Raw genomic sequence first — 21,782 nt, forward strand, 5'->3', positions numbered from 1 at the left:
AATAAATAATAAATAACCTTCCAAAGCAGACAGCAACAGACTCAGATGGTTTCTCTGGTTATTGTACCAGACAGTCAAAGAAAAAATTATACCAATTTTCTGCAATCTCTTGTAGAATACAGAAGGAACACTTCCTAAATCATTCTGTGAGGCCAGCATTTTCAAGTACCAAAATCAGACAAAGAGAGCACAAGAAAGAAAAACAACCAATATCTTTTATGAAAATGATAAAATAATCCTTAAGAAGATATAAGCAAACTGAATCTAACACTGTATAAAAAAAACTACAACCATACTCTGTGCCCAAGTGGGGTTTATTCAAGATTTGCAAGGCTTAATCTACATTTGAAAATTAATTAATATGATCTATCACATTAATACACTAAAAAGGAAAATTCATATAATCATATCAATCAATGCAGAAAAACCATCTGACAAAATCCAACACCCATTCATGATAAAAACTCTCAGCAAAAACTCTCAGTAAAAAGGAGGAATTTTCTCATCTTGATAAAGAAGATCTACAAAAGGCCTACAGTTAACATCATAGTTAATGGTAAGAAACTGGGTACTTTCTCCTCAAGATTGGGAACAAAGTATATATGTCTCCTCTCACCAGTCTTATTCAACATCATATTGGAAGTCCTACTTAGTACAAAACGTCCAAAAAAAAAAAAAAAAAACCAATAAAAAAAAATGAGGAAAGAAGAAATAAAACTGTCTTTGTAGACGACATGTCTGACTCAAATGCATCATGGTTATAAATATAAAATTTGAAACTATAAAACCTCTAAAAGAAAACAGGAAAAAATCAATGAGGAACAGATGCTAAGAAGTAGTAGGAGAGGAGGGCAGGTAGTAGATACAGTGTGCATTTGTCAGACACTGCTGGGTGCCTTAGTGTTGATTGTCTCATTTAATTCTTATAGCAAGGCCTGATCCTTGACATCCCGGGTCAGATGGTGAAACTGGAGAAGTTAGGCTATGTAGAAAACCCCCCAAAATGAACCCAAACCTCCTTCAACTAATAAACAATTATAGCAGGATACAAGGTTAATATACAAAAGTCAATTGCTTTCCTATGTACTTGTAATAAACAATTGGAATTTGAAATTAAAAACACAATAGCATTTCCAATAGCACAAAAATGAAATACCTAGGTAAAAATCTAACAAAATATGTACACAATCTATATGTGCAAAAGTACAAAACTCTGATGAAAGAAATAAAAATAAATGAAGAGCTATCCCATGTTCATGGATTAAAAGACTCAATAGTGTTTAAGATGTTAATTTTTCCTAACCTGATCTGTAGATTTAATGAAATTCCACTCCAAATCTAGGTAAACTATTTTTAGATAGTGCCCCTCTGATTCTAAAGTTTATATGGAAAGGCAAAATACCCAGAATAGCCAATACAATACTGAAGAATGATGTTAAGAACTAAAATTACCTGACTTCAGGACTGTCTTAGTGTGTTTGACTATTACAATAAAATACCTTAGACTCGTAATTTATAAACAACATAAATTTATGTTTACAGTTCTGGAGGCTGGGAAGTCCAAGATCAATGTACCAGCAGATTTGGTGTCTGGTGAGGAGTTGTTCTGCTTCATAAATGGCACCTTCTTGCTGTGTCCTTACATGATGAAGGGACAAGGGAGCTTGCTTTTATAAGGGCACTAATCCTATTCATGACAGTAGAACCCTCATGACTTAATCACTCTCCAAAGGCCCCACTTCTTAATACCATCATATCGGGCATTAAGTTCCAGCATGTGAATTTTAGGGGGATGCCAACATGCAGACCATAGCAAAAACTAACTATACAGCTATAAAGTTATAAAGACAGCGTGGTATTGATAAAAGAATAGACACAGAAATCAATGGAAGAGGTAAGAAAGTTTAGAAATAGACACACAAATATAGTCAACTGATCTTTGACAAATAGTAAAAGGCAATTCAATAAAGACTAGTCTTTTAACAAGTAGTACTGGAAAAATTGGATGTCCATATGCAAAATAATAATAATAATAATAATAATAATAATAATAATAATGAATCTAGACACAGGCCTTATACTGTTCAAAAACATTGACTCAAAATGCATCATGGACCTAAATGTAAAATTCAAAACTATACAACTTCTAGAAGAAAACAGGAGAAAACCAAAGAGGAGGAGATGCTAAAAAGTAGTAGGAAGGGGCAGGTAGGGAACACAGTGTGCATTTGTCAGACACTGTCCTGGGTACCTTTGTGCTTATTGTTTCATTTAATCCTTATGGCACGGTCCGATTCTTGACATCCTGGGTCAGATGGCGACACTGGAAAAGTTAGGTTCATGGGAGGGCAGGGCCAGCCTGGCACCCTTCCCATCTGTCACTTCTGACCCCATGTGCACCTTCAGGGAACCCATTCTGCAGCCTCAGACACTGGGTGATTTTCTGGCAAGGGAGTGAGAGACAACTTCCTTCTTCTGTTCTCAAACCTAATTTATCTCCAGGTGGAGTCAGGGCTTTCTACTTAATGATAGGAGTGAAAAGGCAGAAAAATGACAAAATCAGGGCGAGGGCGAATGTTCCCATCAAAGCAGAAATGATATATCAGAACCTTTTGTATTTTCCCAGAGAAGCGGGGGCTGTAGATAGCAGCGACTGTGCTCCTTAAATAAAAGAAGGGTCAGCGACTTCTGAGAAATGGGAAGATGGAGTGCCTGGGGGTGCCAAGGAAAAACTGAAAAGACTCTATGTTGGCTTCCATCCGAGGCTGATCTATGGGCTTCGGGACCAGCCAAGTGTGAGTTAGAATCCCATTTCTGTGACTCACCGGTAGAGTGAAATTAGGCAAGTTCCTTATCCTCTCTGAGCCATAGTTTTCTCATTTGTAAAATAAAGACAATCCCAAGTGACTAAATTATTTTACCATAATCATATGGATTAGTTTTAATCCATATGAATATAGTTAAAATTATATGAATATATAATCTTAATCCATGAACATTTTTTCTCTCTCTTTCTCTCTCTCTCTCTCTCTCTCTGTGTGTGTGTATAGCGTCTGGCTTTTAAACTGTTGCTCAAAAATATTATTTTCATTGTCACTTGCAAAGCTCAAATCAAAACTAAGCAGAAGGGAACACCCTTCCCTGTTTGACTGCCAGGCGGTACACCTCTATGGGAACCACCAGCTTGGCCCTCCGATTGCTGAAAGGGGCGAAACCTATCAGGGCAGGGATGGGATGGGAGATGCCAAGAAATGACCCGGTGATCCTCCCCAGGATCAGGTCTGGCCAGCCCAAAGTGTCTCTGCCCTTACTAATGCCGGAATACTTGTCAGTCCCAACCCTGTGGGCTGTGAGAAGCACCCAGTGTAATCAACCCACCTTCTATTCCGATTCCAAAAGGCTTTTACTGGGTGCCTGCCATGTGGCAGGTTTTATTCTAGATGCTGTGAATAGAGGTTGATGATGAGTGGTTGGTTTGGCGCTAGCGTAGCTCAGCAACTATAAAAGAGTGCAAACCATGCCTTAAAAAGCTGAGGCTTTAGCTCCAGGCGCAGCTGGCTCCGCGGCGGGGGTTGCAGGCAGCGGTAACCGGGCCTGAACCGTGCAGGAGACAGTTTGGAGTTTCCCAGAAAACAGCTTGCTCAATACGGGGTATCAGTTTTCCTCCTGGCACTTTCCGCCTTGTACCGAGATAACTGAATCAGTAACGCAGAACTCAGCTCATTCTATTGTTGGGGAATCCCAAAAACACCCCAAGGGAGAGAAAGACAAAGTGGTGCACAAAGAGACTCGCAGTCGGCGTCCGCCCTCGCTTGACCGCGTCCCCCTTGCGCCCGGGGAACGCTGCGCTCCCTCCAGGAGAGGACGCTGCGTCTAAGTCTAAGAGCCTCCAGTGGAAAGTCCCGGAAGCCCTCCCCTGGGCTTGAGATTTTTGCTGGCTGAAATGGAGCCTGGAAGTGCTTTTCTGTGGTTTAGATGGGGAAGGAATGGGGGAAAGAAACGGTTCGGGAAAGGGGAGAATGGAGGTGAGAAGAGGGAAGGAAGATGGCAGGAGCCCCGGAGGTCAGGCTTGCAAGCAAAGTAAGCAAACACCAGGCTCCAGAGACGTTTGCAGGCTACAGAACACCGAGTTTCGAGAGAATCACATGTTTATCTTCTCTTAAAATTCTCATACTGAACGATCTGGATGTGACTCAGCTCACGCAGTCGCTAGCTGTGGCACCGTGTGAGCTACTTAACCTCAGAAAGAGTTTCGTCATCTGTAAAATGGGCATCATGGCCTTGTGGAATGGATTAAAAGAGCCAAAGTGCATAAAGCTCACGCAGTATCTTTTATAAGCAGTCTGTGGGTCTCCTTCCTTGAATTTCTTTCAAGCTCCCAATAGCCAACGGGAAGCTGAACACACTTTCACACTAAAAATGGGAATTCAGGGAAGTATCATCAGGTTCTGAACTATGTTTTAAGACTCAAGTCAAACACCAAAACTGAGTCACCACCTAATGTGTGTGCAGCACGTGTTAGGGGCAGTTTGCTATGTGATGACTTGAACGACAGTTTCTCTCTCCTGGGACTTTCAGAAAATTCCTTTGGTGTTGCCACACACTTCTGGGATTCTCCACAATGAGCCCATTGCTGAGCCTGGCTCTGCAGATGTTTATTAAACAAGCAGAATTTAGGGGAATAGTCAGCAAGTCTTCACCAAGTTCTTTTATGTGGGCAGCTTTTGTGGTGTGGCCAGGGTATGAGGATAAAGAGCAACTTGGAAAAGTCTGGGGAGAATTTAAGTAGCCTGAAGAGTCTCTGTCCCTCAGGGAGGAAAGCTGAGAAATCGTTTCCATATTTATGTGTCAATTGCTTTATGTCCATTTATTTGATCTTCCTTACAAAATCTTGCATAGAAAATTTCATCCTCATTTTACAGATGAGGAAACTGAAGCTTAGAGAGCTTAGGTCACTTACCCAAGTTCATCCAGGTAGCAAAGTGTCAGGTCTGGATTTAAATCAGGTTGAGTCCGGTACCTTTTTCTTTTTTATATCATGCTGCCTTTCCCTAGAAGCCAAAATTTCTAGGAAATAAATGAACTGCAATGACAAAGCAGCACATTTTCCCATGTTCTTTGCTCTTGATCCCTACCTACTCTTTTACCGGAAATAGACAATAAAGCCACCAGGATACCTGAGACAGCCTTGGTCATCTTTGTACCGTAGCCAGCACAGTGGATTTTTGCCTAGTTACTGTCCCATCAGATTTTAACAGAAAGAACACTGTATTTCCCAGCTCAGTACAGCATATCTCTGGCTGTGTTTTCTCCCCAGCAGGAACCCGAGGGTCTGTCTCTGTATGTGTTATCATCAGACTGGTAAAGAGTTACATGTGTCAGCACAGAAGAAAAGAGCTTTGATGTGAGTTCAGCATGTAAGAAAGCCTTCACTGCTGTCATGCTCTGGCTTGAGCTCTGTCTTTCAGCAGGTTCCCCACGACCCCCCACTGCCTGCCAAGATGAATGTAAATGAAGCAGAAGTCTCACAGGGTAAATTCAGCTTCCCACGACCTGCAGTTGGACAGGGTGGCAAGGAGATGATGATAATTCCATGGCTCCCAGCTTAATTTCTCTTGGGGAGGGGTATGTGGACTCTTGCTATCCTGGAGTCCATATCATGCAGGACTCCTGAACATAAAAGGCAACAACAGTGAAGTGAGTGCCTGTTACAAACAAGGCTCAACCCAAAGCTAACAATTCGTCTTTATTAGGATACCACTGATCAGAGCTGCAAAGTGTACTCACATCTGTCATTTCGTGTCATTCTTACATAAATCCTGTAGCTGGGCACAGCAGGAAGAAGCATTCTCATCATGGCCACTTAGCTTGCTCGAGATTACACAGAACCATGCCTCTGGTTTCCTGGTACAGTGCTCCTGCAGGTGACGGATGCTCCTGGGTGACGTATCACGGATCTCTCTGAGATGAGATCTTCATGATTCTATATCATAGGCATCTCTTTATCTTCAAGTTGGGCAACATCAGCAGGGTTCCCACGAGTATGTGCCCAGTGAGGCTATTTAGTTCCTCTCATCTTTTTTTTTTTCTACTTGCCCTCGTTTTTCCTGAGATTTTATTTCCTTCCTAGCTGGCATACCTTTCCCTGCTATGGTATTCAGACCTAAATAGTGTGTGCACCTATTACCTCTGCAGAGTAATTACTGTTTGGTACCATGGTAGAGTTTCTGTGTCCAGATACGGTTGTGAATGCTTGGAATGTAACATTGGGAAAGACAGAATTATTGCTTGTAAGTGGATTTGTGGACATCATGGTGCTATGAGAAAACTAAGTCGAAGATGCTCCTGCATCTTGCTGGTTAAACTAGATATAAACCAGTTGCTTAATAATTCATAGCCTATCCTATCTGTTTCCCACCCTCCTTATCTTCCAGGGACTCATTTATTGAATAACTCATTTTACATGCCTCTTTTATCATATACATTTTTATGTGTATTAGGATGTATTTATGGACTTTATATTCTATTTCACTGATTTGTCTATTCATTCATATTTCTTTGAGTATGATAGCTTTATGTATTTTGTCTTATCTGGTAGGTATTGTTGCCCCTCATTGCTTGACTTCTTCAGTATTTTCACAACTACTCTTACTTGTTTGATTTTCCATTTGAACCTTAGAACATAAAAAGAATCTTGTTGGTATTTGTATTGGAATTATATCAAATTTGTAGATTAATTGAAGGATATTGGATAATTTTAGGATGCTGTCTTCCTAATCAAAATATAGTGTGTCTTTTTATTTGTTCAAACTTTTGGGGTTCCTTCAATTTCTGCTTGCCTATCAGACATGATTCTTATATTTATTCCTAGATATTTGATCTTGTTTTACTCTTAGGGTAAATGAGGCATTACCTTCCAGTACACCTTCTAACTGGCTGTCATCTGTATTTGTCATGGCTACTGATTTCTATATATTTATTCTTTTATTGTTGAAGAATGTTTCGTAGTTCTTTCAGGTTTTTCACACGTGAATTTATTTGCCAACATAAATGATACTTACCATACTCTGTTAATGTATTACTTTCAAATGTTCTAATTTGTTTGTCTTTTCTAATTAGAGCTAGTATCTCTAGAACAATATTCAATAATAGTAGTGACAGTGTCATTTTTCCTGTCCTTACTTCAGCATAAATGCTTCTAAATACTTTGTTAGTAGGCATGATGAGCTCAGATAAAAAGCTTTTTTAAAAATAATAAAACAGTATTCCTTTATTTCTACTTTAGGAAATTTTAAAATCAAGAAAACATTCTTGCCCTTTAAAATATTTTATATTTGTATATGTTTTATCATGAAAATTTTAGTAGGGTATTAATACATATAATTTATAAATAAATAAATAAATATAAATATATTAGGGGATGCCAATTTTTAAAACTGATTCAAGCATAAAATAAGAAAGTTGGGAGAGCATAGGTTTAGAGGATTATAATAAATTTTTAAAATTAAAATATCATTGTTTACCACAATACAATTTAATCCTTTTTGATAATGCTGAAGATACTTCAGGATCTCGAATGCTTTAGGATCAGCATTAGGGATACTGTTTACCTTATCAGTTGGTTGAAGGTTGGTTAACTAAGAATAAATCACTGGAAGTTCACCTGTTTGCCTCTGAAAAAGTCTGATCTTTATAGCCCTCTGAATGTCTTCTTCTATGCCAGACAGTTCCAATAAAGCAACTATAACTAGGCTCCCCTAGCCCTCCTGATCTCCCCATCATGCAGGAACCTCATATGTCCAAGATAGTGGTAGAGGGTGAGCCTATGTGGCCTGGGCCCAGCCTCTCTGGATCATCCTCACACAAGTTTAGTGTCACGGCTGAAGGATGCTCTTCTCAGCAGAAGTGGGATAAGAGCTGACACATCTACAGGCAGAGCAGTCAAAGGGTGGGAAGAAACCTGACCTCCTAAAGACCCACTGCCTTGCCTCAGCACAGTGGTGACTTCCTGTCGAGGACACTGCTAGAAGTCTTTCTGAGTAGATGATTCTGAAAAGTAAAGAAACACTAATATTCTTTGTAGTTAGAAAATAGGAAAAGCTAGCTGGGGGGATAAACATCAACAGATTCTTTTAATGGGATGTCTGGCTTTCTGCAAATTTTTACTGAACCAAGACATGTGTTCTTGGTTGATTAATACATGCAGTGCAAAAACTCAAAACAATATGCTGATATATTCCGTAAAGATAATTCCCAGGCTAACTGTGGTTTGTTTTACATTGTCAACAAGAGCAGGAGGTTGGGGGAGGAATCTCATGAATTCCTGGACATGGAAAGTTTGGATTCCCATGAAATGACTGACGTGAAATCTAGAGTAAATTTGATCTCAAATTTTCTCTCTTAATTATATAGTGAATATTGCAAATTCAATTCAACTTTAAAAGTATTTATTGAGCCCTATGAAAGCACAGAAGCAAGATCAGATGTAGTCTTTTAATCTATGCGGAGAATGAATGTGTGTCCATATGGAGTAGATAACAATTCAAAAAATATAGAATTGGATAACAATGTAAGAAACATAGATGGTGTTGTGAAAGGTCAGAGAACTCATGACTGATTGTTGGGATTGTATCACTAGGAGTTTCTTTAAGTATAGCAGAGCAAGAGAGGTAGAAGGACACATGATTTCATCCCCCTTCCACCAACAATGTTCTGAGACCACAGGCTTAATCTAGTCAAGCCTGCTTGACTTTCTATAAAGGGGGTTTCTGAAGGTTTTGATGATCTCACCATGGGATGGGAAGGAAAGGAGAGCTACTTTTAGCTAGTTTATGTACTGCCAGTGTTAAGGCAAGAAAGAGAAAGTAAAAATCTACTAGTAACTAACAAAGGTGCTTTTGGCTGTAGAATTTTCAAATTTGGTGTCACTGAAGCCAAATGAGCACATGAAAGGATGCTTGACATCACTGGTCAGGGAAGTATGAATAAACCACAGTGAGATACTACTACATGTCTGTTAGAATGGCTAAAATTAAAGACTAAGACTGGCCATAGCAAGTGTTAACGAGAACATGGAGCAACTGAAACTCTCATATATTTTCAATGGGAATGTAAAATGGTACAGCAGTTTGGCAGTTTATTATAAATCTAATGTATACTTACTGTGTGACACAACAATGCCACTTTGGGGTTTTTATGTCTCCCCTCCCCTGCCCCCGACCCAAAATAAAAACATGTCTGCTGAAATAATTATATGTGATTTCTTTTTTTTAATTTTTTGAGACGGAGTCTCGCTCTGTTGCCCAGGCTGGAATGCAGTGGTGCAATCTTGGCTCACTGCAACCTCCACCTCCCGGGTTCAAGCCATTCTCCTGCCTCAGCCTCCTGAGTAGCTGGGATTACAGGAACCCGCCATCATGCCTGGCTAATTTTTGTATTTTTGTAGAAACGGGGTTTCACCATGTTGGCCAGGCTGGTCTTGAACTCCTGATGTCAGGTGATCCGCCTGCCTCGGCCTCCCAAACTGCTGGGATTACAGGCATGAGCCACTGTGCCCAGCCTGTATGTGAATGTTTATTTCAGCTTTATTCATAATAATGTCAAACTGTAAACAACCCCAAACAGGTGAATTTATAATTACATTATGGGATATTCAAGCTATGCAATACTACTGAGCAACAAAATGGAATGAACTATTGATATATACAATATCATAGATGAATTTCAAAAATGTTCAGCAAATGAAGACAGACTTAAAACAGTTAACATTCTATGATTCCATTAATATGGTATTGTAAAAAAATTAATCTATAGTGACAGAAAGCAGATGTGTGGTTGCCTGAGGCTGTGTTGCAGGTAGGTGGGAGAGTGAGGGGAAGGAAGCCAAGGGAAGTTTTTGGAGTGATGGCTGTGCTCTATATGTTGGTTGTGGTAGGGGTTACACTGGTGTGAAAATTTGTCAGAACCCATCAAACTGTACAATTAAAGTTTGTGCATTTTACTGTATGTAACTTATACCTCAATAAAGTTAATGTAAAAAGAAAATGAGGCACTCTTTCTATGAATGGGTTTTAGGGACAGGTAAACCAGTGAGAGAGAGAGAGCACTCACTTTTTTTCTTTTTTAGAAGACTGAGGCTGAGTGATAGGCAGGGGCATTGTTATGCACAATCTGCTTTGTTGTATGATTCTCTTGAGACCTGACTCAATTTATGGGCTCCTTCTTTGGGCAAGAAACTTAAGTTGAGGTCTCATTATTGTGTTCCGGGAGCGTTAGGTCACTGCATTCCTCATGGGCTCCGGGCATCCCGAGGAAGGCGTCTGCTCAGGAAGCATGCTCAGCCTTGAAACTGAGAAGGGAGCTCAAATGAGGATGTGCATCTTTTGCTTCTGCACCTCCAGTAATTTCTTCTCTTTGTAAAGAAGCCAGGTGTTAATAATAGTCACTAATACTTGGTTGAGTGAATGTAGGAAAACCCAGATAAACTTTCCTCTCACCCACAGATTTCTCTGGCCAGTTCAGGGAGACAAATGGAAGAGTTTGTTTGCGGGAGGGGATTTGTGACAGTTAGGTAGATCATAATCTCAACTACTTTATGAAATGTAAATTACAGTTCTGTAGAAGTGAAAATTCACAGCATTACATCAAAATAAAAAAGGAAACAAAGCACTGGTAGGGGAGGCTGGGAGGTGGGAAAGGGACCTGTAGTTTCAGCTACTGGGGAGGCTGAGGTGCGAGGATCACCTGAGCCCAGGAGTTCAAGGCTGCAGTGAGCTATGATTGCATCTGTGAATGGCCACTGCACTCCAGCCTGGGCAACATGGCAAGAGCCCATCTCAAAAAAAAAAAAAAAAAAAAAAAAAAGGGAAACAAAGTATGACTATGAGCAACTCTCTTGTGGAGAAATGGCCAGCATCATGTGCAAATAAGGGTTCCTTAAGTAGTACAGGGCACCTTACTAGGCCATTCCCATGAATTATCTCATTTAGAAACCAAACTTCCTATCCAAGGCCCATCTTAAATTACTGTTTTCCTTTCCAATGAACCATTTTCCCTCCCTATGGGAGACACTTAAATGTTCTTGGCCAATTAAACAAATGTTCTTGGCCAATTAAGCAAATTTCAAGAAGTCTTTTTTTTTTTTTAGAAGTCTATCTTTTTTAGCTGCCTTAAGCACTTTTTAGAAAAATGAAAACAAAGGAAAAGGAAACAATCAAGAATTCCCTAAGGACATTACATTTTAAATAATTTAAGACATTGTATGGCTCTGAATGTGGTTATTTTCTTGCTGTGCAGGCCAGAGCTGGAAGTCAGCCACCTGGGCTTAGTCTTCACTGTCTTTGGAACAAAGTGTGTGACCTTCAGCAAATCTAACCTTTGTACCACTTTTCTCCATGGTCAAATGATGGTGATATCATTTTCTTAAACTATCTTAGTGAGTAAAAAGGTTTCACTGAAATACTGGATGTGGTAACAGTTTGAAAAATTAAATGTTTAATAAAAATCCATGTAAAGCCAGTTTTTTACAATTAAAAGAAAACTTTTAACATGTTGTAAACATAATATATGTGCTTTCACTTTAAGGACTGGATCTCTAAAGCAATAAACATCATCAGTCATCTTTTACTTTTCCAATACTCTTAACAGGTTGTTAAGAATGATCCTCTGTGACTGCACTAAATATTTTTTAAGTTGCATACTGAGGTGTTGCAGAAGTTACTTTATTATTAAAACAACAGCCTGGGAACTGAAGCCTAGAAATGGGATAAGAATTATAATTTCAAGACAAAAGCAAGCAACTGGGTCAGAGAAATGATACAATGATTAACCTTCATATGTGGTGTGTACTTCATCCAATGAAGGGTGTAACAGTAAAAAATAAAGTAGAATGCACACAGATCTGTCATGTTTTTGTGGGGAGTAAAAGAGTGTCATGAATTTGGTCTAAGGCTGGTGCTGGCATTGTCACAGACTCATTGTCTGATACGGCTTGGCTGTGTCCCCAGCCAAATCTCATCTGGAATTATAGCTCCCATAATTCCCACATGTTGTGGAAGGGACCTGGTGGGAGGTAATTGAATCACGGGGGAGGTTTCCCCCATACTGTTCTCGTGGTAGTGAGTAAGCCTCATGAGATCTCATGGTTTTATAAGGCAAAACCCCTTTCGCTTGGCTCTCATTCTCTCTTGCCTGCCACCAGGTAAGACGTGCCTTTTGCCTTCCACCTTCTGCCATGATTGTGAGGACCCGCCAGCCACGTGGAACTGTGAGTCCATTAAACTTCTTTTTCTTTATAAATTATCTAGTGTCGGGTATGTCTTTATCCGCAGCATGAAAACGGAGTAATACACTATCTCTTGTGCCTGATCTGCTAGGCTTCCCCACTTCCTGCCCCACCCTCCCCTCCACTCTCCCTGCTCCCTAGTCCTCCTCTCCCTCTTTCTCCACTCTCTCCCTGTCACATCATATCTGAGGGTAGAAATTACTTTTAGTTTTTTTTTTTTTTAAAGGAAACTTAGGAACACGTGAAATGTTTTTCTTCTTCTTGAGTTGTTTGATTTGGTTTAACAAATTGAGCACAGGCTGCCAGGCAGGAGATACAAAGGTAAATAATACGAGGTCCTTGTCCTCACGTTATTGAAGATCTTAGGGTAGGTCAAACTAAACGAAGACGCAAAAAAATGCTCCAGAGCTTTGAGGTGGGTGAGAGCACAACTGGCTATGTGGATCAGAAGGTTTTGTGGCAAAACTTCCATCCCTTGGGCCAGGCCTTGAGTGGGAAGGGAGATTTCCATGAGTGGGCATGGGGGAAGGTGGCCCCAAAGGCAGAATAAAAACCAAGCAAAGGGCAGAAGAGTGCCAGGTGGGTTTCAAGCAGCACTCAATCCCGTGTGCCCGGAATGTAGACAGTGTGTGTGTGCAGTTGGGGATGCTGGAGATCTGCTGGAAAGGCAGACTGGGTGGGAGCGTGGGGTACACAAAAGGCCTGCTGAGAACTTCAGCCTTTATACTGTAGGCATTGTGGAGGAAGATGGGAAAATATTGCTGTTAGTCTGCTTTTACTCACAGGACTTTATTTGCATGGATATGTGCCCGCCCAGTCTCCTGTTCTTTGCCTTCCTGCCCCACATAAAAACAGCTGCAGCCTCAGGAAAGTGGTTTGAGAGAGCCATGGCAGATTTGGCTCTGGGGATGGTCAGGAGGCAATTTCCAACCTCCACATCAGCTGGCTCCAGTTACAGCTTTTTTCTGGGGGCCTGCATTGAGCTTCAGACCCTGACTTTGACCCCCAAGGAGAAGGATATAAAAAGGGGCTTGCTTGGTTCCCTGCTCAGAGCCCACAATGACTAAGGCTCTTACTGGGACCCTCCCACAATTGGAGGTGAGATGGGGGTAGGAATGGGAGGTGCAGAGGCTGGGCAGAGCTGGCCCAGGGGCTGCAGCAGGCAGAGCTGGACCAGAGGCTGCAGCGCAGCCATTTGCACCCAGCTTAATAGGCTCGAAGGGCTGGAGTTCTTGGAGGGCTCACCCTGGGAAGAAGGGCTGCTGAGGAAGTTGCTACATGCCATTACTAGCAAGAAGTGAAGCTGAGAGGAGCTTTTCTAAATGATCCATAATAAGGAAGAAAAATGTCAATTAATTGTGTTAGTGGAAAAAACAATATTTCATCCTCTATCCTTTCAATAGAAAATGACATTAAAATTAATGCCATATGATGAAGCAAACAAAGAGTAAGTAAAAGAAAGTATTCTAGATGTACTATGCAGTCAATAAATAATAATAAAATGTTATTTTTCTGGATGTGATAATTGTAGTATTTGTCAGCTTTGAAAATTTTATAATTTGTCATGCTGTCTTTTGCATTCTAAATAAATAGTCACTTTCATACTTAATTTTGTGTTTGTAATTTGTATTCTTTTTCTTAAAGATTCTCCAAATTGTGTAAGCTTCAGGGTCCCTGAAATTTGGATCAGCCTCTGGATAGTCCCCATAATTTTAGCTCAATAAATGTTTGATTAATTACAATTGCAAAGTACATTGAGCTCTGAGGACTGAAGAACACAAGGGAAATAAAATGCATTTCAAACAGAGACAAAATAAATAAATGAATTAGTGGCTTGGCTGGGAAGTCACTATCGTTATATCTGGGATGTTTTAAAGATCAGGACAGTCAATGTTGGGCTCCAGATGAATTCCACACTCTACATGGTGGGGCCAGTCTGTCTGAGAGTGGCAGTCCAATTAGGGCTTAGCTATTAATGCCACAGTTTTGTGGCATTAATAATTTCCAATGGCATTTCCACATGCGATTTTCAGCAGATTATTTTCCCAATTAGGTTTCCCAATTTTAAATTAGGTGGGTTGTATAAATATAAAGTATTCAAGAAGGAGGAAAAGTATAATTTAACTCTCCACATGCAATTTTATTTGTCAAAGCACAAGGTTACTATTGAAAAATGGACAAATAAAAAATTGTCTCAGAGCTCTAACCAATGTCTAATTTAATAAGTAATTCCATAGTACAAGTATGTCAATTTGCTTTATTTTATCGAGTGGAAGCATTTGAAACATTATAAAAACTTGTTTTAAAAAGAAATGTAATACTTTCGAGGTGTTTTTAATCTATAAAATAATGGTTTATAGGACTGGAAAGTGTGGTGAGGAGCAGATTTTTAAAATATTACAATGCTACAAAGTTACAACTTTCAAAAGTTACAACTTCTGGCTTTCAAAATCTAAAACAGGGACACGATATAAAAAGAATGGTTTTCAAGACATTGGACAGCAAGAAAGAAAGTACAGCGACCCCTGAGAGATGGGTAACAAACAAGATGAACCTTCTTATTGTCCCAGCTTACTGCTTTGAGAGAGCATCCAGGTCTGTGTATGGAGCAGAAACACAAAAGGAGTCCAGAAATCTCCTCGTGCTGAGGAGAGACAGAGCTGAGGCTATGGGGAGACCAAAGCAGGTAGAGGGCTTGAAAGACACTTGATGTAATTCACCTTTAAAGAATATGCATGCTGTTTCAGTGTACATGGAATGTTTACCAAAATAGAACATATTCTGGGCCACAGAACAAGTCTCAACAAGTTTGAACAGATTCAAGTCGTACAAACTGCTGACCATGATGGCATTAAATTAGAAATCAATTACAGAAAGATACCTGAAAAAAAAAAAAACCTGAAACGAAACAGACTTTTAAATAACCCATGAATGAAAGAAAAAAGCAAAATGGAAATTAGAAATTATTTTTCATTGAATGAACATGAAAATATAACATATTAAAATTTGTAGGATACTGCTAAAGTGGTACTTAGAAATTTATAGCACTAAATGCTTATAGTAGAAAGGAAGTGGACTAGGGGAGGGATAGCATTAGGAGAAATACTTAATGTAGATGATGGGTTGATGGGTGTGGCAAACAATCATGGCACGTGTATACCTATGTAAGAAACCTGCATGTTCCGCACATGTATCCCAGAACTTAAAGTATAATTTAAAAAAAAAAGAGAAAAGAAGTAAAGTCTTATATCAATGACCTCAGCTCCCACCTTAAGAAATTAGAAGCGTAAATAAAACCCAAAGTAAAGAGAAGGAAGAAAATGATGAAGTTGAGAGTGGAAATCAATGAAATAGAAAATAGAAAAAGAGAAAAATCAATGAACCCAAAAGCTGTTAATTTGAGAAGCTCAACAACATTGATAAACTTCCAGCCATTGGTTATAATGTTACCTGTAGGGTAACAGGAAATATACAAAACAGGAAATAGGGAAAACACAAATTACGAATATCAAGAATGAGAGAGGTGGCATCACTACAGATTTTATAGATAATAAAAGAATAAGGGAATATTATTAAATTTGTGCCAATAAATTTGACAACTTAAATGAAATAGAAAAATAGATAAACTCTTTGAAAGATACAAACTACCAAAGATCACTCCAGAAGAAAGATAATCTAAATAGCCCTGTATCTCTTAAAAGAACTGAAGTTGAAATTGTACTTGAAAACTTCCCCCAACAAAGAAAACTCCAGGTTCAGATGGGTTCACGAGTGAATTCCACTAAACATTTAAGGGAGAAACGATATCAATTCTACATAAAGTTTTTAAGGAAAATGAAGAAGGGAGGGTACTTTTCAACTCATTCTCTGAAGCCAGGATTACTGTGATACCAAAACCAGAAAAAGACTTTGCAAGAAAACTACAAACCAATATCCGTTGTAAATATTTATGCAAAAATTTAAAATAAAATTTTAGTAAATCCACTGATACAATAAAAAGAATAACACATTAGGACTAAGTTAATTTTATCCCAGGAATGCAAGGCTGTCTTAATATTTTAAAATTCAAATATAATTCATCATATAAACTAAAACAGTAAAACCATATGATCATCTCAATGAACACAAGTTTGACAAAATTCAGTATTAATTCCATAAAAAAAAAACTCAGCAAAATAAGAACAAAAGAGAGCTTCTCAACCAGAAAAAGGCTATCTCCAAAAAAACCCTACAGGTAACATTGTGATCAATGGCAAAAAATGGCATGCTTTCCCCTCAGATCAGAAATTAAAATAAGAACGCTTGCCCTCTTCTATTCCATGGTGTATTGAAAGTTCTAGCCTGTACAATAAGGCAAAAACAAAACAAAACCTTCAGATTAGAAAGAAAGAAGTAAAACTGTCTTTATTCACAACTGATATAATCACAGTAGTAGAAAATCTAATGGAATCTACAAAAACGCTACCAGAAATAAGTGAGTTTAAAGAGGCTGCAGGATGCAAGATCAGTGTACACAATTGCATTTCTATATACAATAAAAAATCAGAAATTGAAAATATAATATATAAGAGCATCAAAATATGAAATACTTAGGAATAAGTTTGACAAAAATGTGAAAGACCTGTACATTGAAAACTGCAAAATATTGCTGAAAGGAACTAAAGACCTAAATAAATCAAGAGGTATACTATATTCATGGGTTGCAAGACTTAAAACTGATGTCAATTGAAATTGATCAATGTAATCACAATCAAAAATCACAACCACATTTTTCTTGATGGAAATTTTAAAAACTAATTCTAAAATTCACATGGAAATGCAAATAACCTAGAGCAGTCAAAACAAAACAAAAACAAAGTTGGAGGAGTAACACTACCTGGTTTCAAATCTAGAAAACTACATTAATCAACATGATGTGGTATTGGTGTTGAGATCAATAAATAGATCAATGGAACAAAATAGAAAGTCCAGAAACAGACCCATGCATATATAGAAAGCTGATTTTGAGAAAGGTACAAAGGCAAGTCTATGGAGAAACAACAGTCTTTTCAGCAGATTTGGAGGCAAAACTTCATTAGATATGTTATAGAGTATTAGATAGATTGCAAGTTTGTAAATGTAAATGCTGAAATAATTAGATATCCAAATAACTTATAACAAATAAAGTTCAAGCCATACTCCAAACTATATACAAAAACCAAAACGTCTCAATTTAAATAATGGGCAAAATATTTGAATAGATACTTCACCAAAAAAGATACACAGATGACAAATAAATGCACCAAAAAATGCTCAACATCATTTGTCATTAGAAAAATACAAATTAAACTTCCTATCAGATATACTACATGCCTAGTGCAGTAGCTAAAATGAAAAAGACTGACCCTACCAAGTGTTGTCAAGAAAGTCAAGCAAGCGGAACTCTCAGACGCTGTTGGTGAGAATGTGAAATGGTAAAACCACTTTGGAAAACAGTTTGACCGTTTTTTATAATGGTAGATATACATCTACCATACTTCCTACTCCTGGGTATTTATCCAAGAGAAATGAAAGTATATGTACATTCGAAGACATTTATATGAATTTTCATAGATGATTTGTTTGTTATAATCAAATACTGGAAACAGGCCAAATGTCTATCAATAGATGAGTGGAGAAGCAAACTATGGTATATTTCTGTTATAAAATACTACTCAGAAATGAAAAGAAATGAACTATTAGTACATGTTACCACATGGATGAGTCCCAAAATAATTATGCTGAGGGAAAGAAGTCAGACAAAGGGGTATATAACACATAATTCTACTTATATAAAATACTAGAAAATGTAATCTGTAATGACAGAAAGCAGATCAGTTGTTATTTGGAATGGGGTTGCAGAGAGAGATGCAAGAGGGAGAGATTACCAAGGGGCATGAAGAAACATTTGAAGTGATGAAAATGTTTGTTACCTTAACTGTGGTGATGGTTTCGTGGGTGTACACGCCAAAATTTATTAAATTATACACTTTAAATACATGCAGTTTTTTTGTATGTCAATTGTATCTCAATATTTTTTAAAACCCAACCTTATGATTTGGCTTCAAGTATCTAAAGCAAAACATAGGTTGAGGGGCTTCAAAATCACAGTACTTCAAGTATGACCTTTACTTGGTTCTAAAATGTATCTTGTCTTTGTGAAATCAACTATTCTTGTTAATTTCCCAATCAACAGGCCACAAAGTCCATAACCAAACCTTTCTCAACACACTCAGTTCAAGTAGATCAAGTCATTAAAAACAGGCTTCACTACCTTATCTTGTGGAGGAGGGGAAGGAAAAGGCGGGTATATGAAAAAAATAAAAGATACAAAATACGTTGTTGGGAATTTATGGTGCAAAACTAGAAAATGTCTATCAATATTCAAAATACAAATATAAGATTTTTCTTTACATTTTCTAGCTTTGTTTTCCTTCTTTCTTTACTGCCCTCTACCTTTTAAAATTCTTTTTTCCTTTCCCTTGTTTCCTTTTTTACCTTCTGTCTTTCCACTTTCTTTCACTTCCCACATCTCAATTCTCCCATTTGCTGGCAGGATTGTACAGTGGCTGACCACAGCATGGACTCTGGAGCAGTCTGCCCAACTCCAAATCTTTTGCTCATGGTGTTAGGTATGGTAATATCCTGTGCTTTAGCTCCCCTATCTTAAATGGGGTAATATCAAATGTTTCTTCCTCATAGTTTGCTGTGAGGTTTAAAATTGTTAATATAGGAAAAACACTTGGAATAGGTAATTACCAGGTAAGTGCTACCATTCTTAGAGCCCCCATTCTACATCAGACACACTGGACTCCAATCAATTAAACATAAACAGCCCCGGGCTCAAAGAAAGCAGAAGTGAGATTCCAAAGGCTGGAACCCAATCCTGGCTTGGTCACTACAGTTGTCTGACCCCGACCCTGTTACTTACACATCAACGCTTAAACTGTTTATTGGTAAAATGAGAAGTTTAGTGTAAAAGCTAACCCCACTCAGCTTGTACCACTGCTTTTTGAAATCCAAAAGTATAAAAATATTATCAAATGAAAAGCCTTTTGATAACTTTTAGGCACAAATGAGAAGTGGCATGGATTTTCATGTTACAATGAAGGCCATTTGTTATTTAGTAAGAAAGATAACATCGCAATTACATGGACATCACTAAAATTTTCGTGGACCACTAAGTTACCTCTTTAATGTTTTATGAGAAATTGCAACATATAGTTTGATTCTTATCTTCTGAAATCAAGCATATTCAAAGTTTGGGTCAGAACTCCCGCTTTCCAAAGTTGTACACGAAGTCTCTTGAGAAGTTAGCAGTTTGGGTACTTCGTCTGTGAGTGGCAGGTGTACCATCAGCTTGGACTTCGTGATCCAGCAGGAACAATCCTCATTTCAGGAACGCTCTGCAGCTATTCTGTCTTCTCTGAGGTCAAGCAGCATGAGTAGTGAGTAAAGTAACCATAGAAAACCAGAGTCCCCATGGCTCACTTTGCGTGAAATTCCCTGGAGTAAGCATAATGGTCTACATATAATCCTGTCATTCAAGAAAATCACTCAGTTTTTAGAAAATAGGGGTATTTAATATAGAAACCATTTTCACTTGGCCTCATTACAGATAACTTCTTTATTTGGGTTTGTTTCCTCATCTTTATCTACACAGTACCTTTTATATATCTGTTGTGAGTAACTAAGACTAGATTAAGGAGTAGAAATAAGCCGTGTTTAAGTACCAACTCTTTCCACTTGTTAAGAAAGGTCTGTGACGAGTTATTTATTCCAAGCCTCAGTTATGTCATTACCTATACGGAAAGAAGAACACCTCCCTCACTGGATTGGACTGAGGATTAAATTGACAAAATATCCTATGTATCCTCTATAGCAGGGGTCCCTAAACCCCGGACCACAGGCTGGTACTAGTACTGGTAACTGGCTTGTGGCCTGTTAAGAACTGGGCCTCACAGCAGGAGATGAGCTGTGGGCTAGTGAGCAAAGCTTCATCTGTATTTACAGCTGCTCCCCACTGCTCATATTACCACCTGAGCGCCTCCTCCTGTTGGATCGGTGGTGGGATTTGTAGGGCAAACCCTACTGTGAACTGTGCATGTGAGGGATGTACGTTGCACACTCCTTATGTGTCCAGAATTGGTGGGTTCTTGGTCTCACTGACTTCAAGAATGAAGCCGTGGACCCTCGCGGTGAGTGTTACAGTTCTCAAAGGCGGCGTGTCTGGAGTTTGTTCCTTCTGATGTTCGGATGTGTTCGGAGTTTCTTCCTTCTGGTGGGTTTGTGGTCTCGCTGGCTCAGGAGTGAAGCTGCAGACCTTCGCGGTGAGTGTTACAGCTCATAAAGGCAGTGTGGACCCAAAGAGTGAGCAGCAGCAAGATTTATTGCAAAGAGCAAAAAAACAAAGCTTCCACATTGCAGAAGGGGACCCCAGTGGGTTACCACTGCTAGCTCGCGCAGCCTTTTATTCTCTTCTCTGGCCCCACCCACATCCTGCTGATTGGTCCATTATACAGAGAGCCGATTGGTCTGTTTTACGGAGAGCTGATTGGTCCGTTTTGACAGGGTGCTGATTGGTGTGTTTACAATCCCTGAGCTAGACACAAAAGTTCTCCACGTCCCCACTAGATTAGCTAGATACAGAGTGTGGACACGAAGGTTCTCCAAGTCCCCACCAGAGTAGCTACAGAGTGTCGACTGGTGCATTCACAAACCCTGAGCTAGACACAGGGTGCTGATTGGTGTGTTTACAAACCTTGAGCTAGATACAGAGTGCTGATTGGTGTATTTACAATCCCTTAGCTAGACATAAAGGTTCTCCAAGTGCCCACCAGACTCAGGAGCCCAGATAGCTTCACCCAGTGGATCCCAGACCCGGCCACAGGTGGAGCTGCCTGCCAGTCCCGTACTGTGCGCCGCACTCCTCAGCCCTTGGGTGGTCAATGGAATTGGGCACCGTGGAGCAGGGGGTGGCGCTCGTGGGGGAGGCTCCGTTTGCACAGGAGCCCAAGGAGGCGGGGGAGGCTCAGGCATGGGGGGCTGCAGGTCCCGAGCCCTGCCCTGCCAGGAGGCAGCTAAGACCCGGTGAGAAATCCAGCGCAGCGCTAGTGGGCCAGCACTGCTGGGGGACCCAGCACACTCTCTGCAGCCGCTGGCCTGGGTGCTAAGCCCCTCATTGCCTGGGCCGGCAGGGCTGGCTGGCCGCTCCGAGTGTGGGGCCCGCCAAGCCCACGCCCACCCGGAACTCCAGCTGGCCTGCAAGTGCCGGGCGCAGCCCCAGTTCCCTCTCACCCTCTCCCTCCACACCTCCCCGCAGGCTGAGGGAGCCGGCTCCGGCCTTGGCCAGCCCAGGAAGGGGCTCCCACAGTGCAGCGGTGGGCTGAAGGGCTCAAGTGCCGCCAAAGTGGGAGCCCAGGCAGAGGAGGCGCAGAGAGCGAGCGAGGGCTGCCAGCATGCTGTCACCTCTCATGAGAAT

General features: G+C 39.8%; 1 protein-coding gene across 1 annotated transcript in view; it reads right to left on the minus strand.

The window, feature by feature from the left end:
* The window catches only part of RMDN2 (regulator of microtubule dynamics 2), a 207,192-nt gene that overhangs the window by 88,768 nt on the left and 96,642 nt on the right, over nucleotides 1–21,782 (minus strand). The window lies entirely within an intron of this gene.

This window comes from Pan troglodytes, chromosome 12 (genome assembly GCF_028858775.2).
Source record: "Pan troglodytes isolate AG18354 chromosome 12, NHGRI_mPanTro3-v2.0_pri, whole genome shotgun sequence".
Lineage (NCBI taxonomy): Eukaryota > Metazoa > Chordata > Mammalia > Primates > Hominidae > Pan > Pan troglodytes.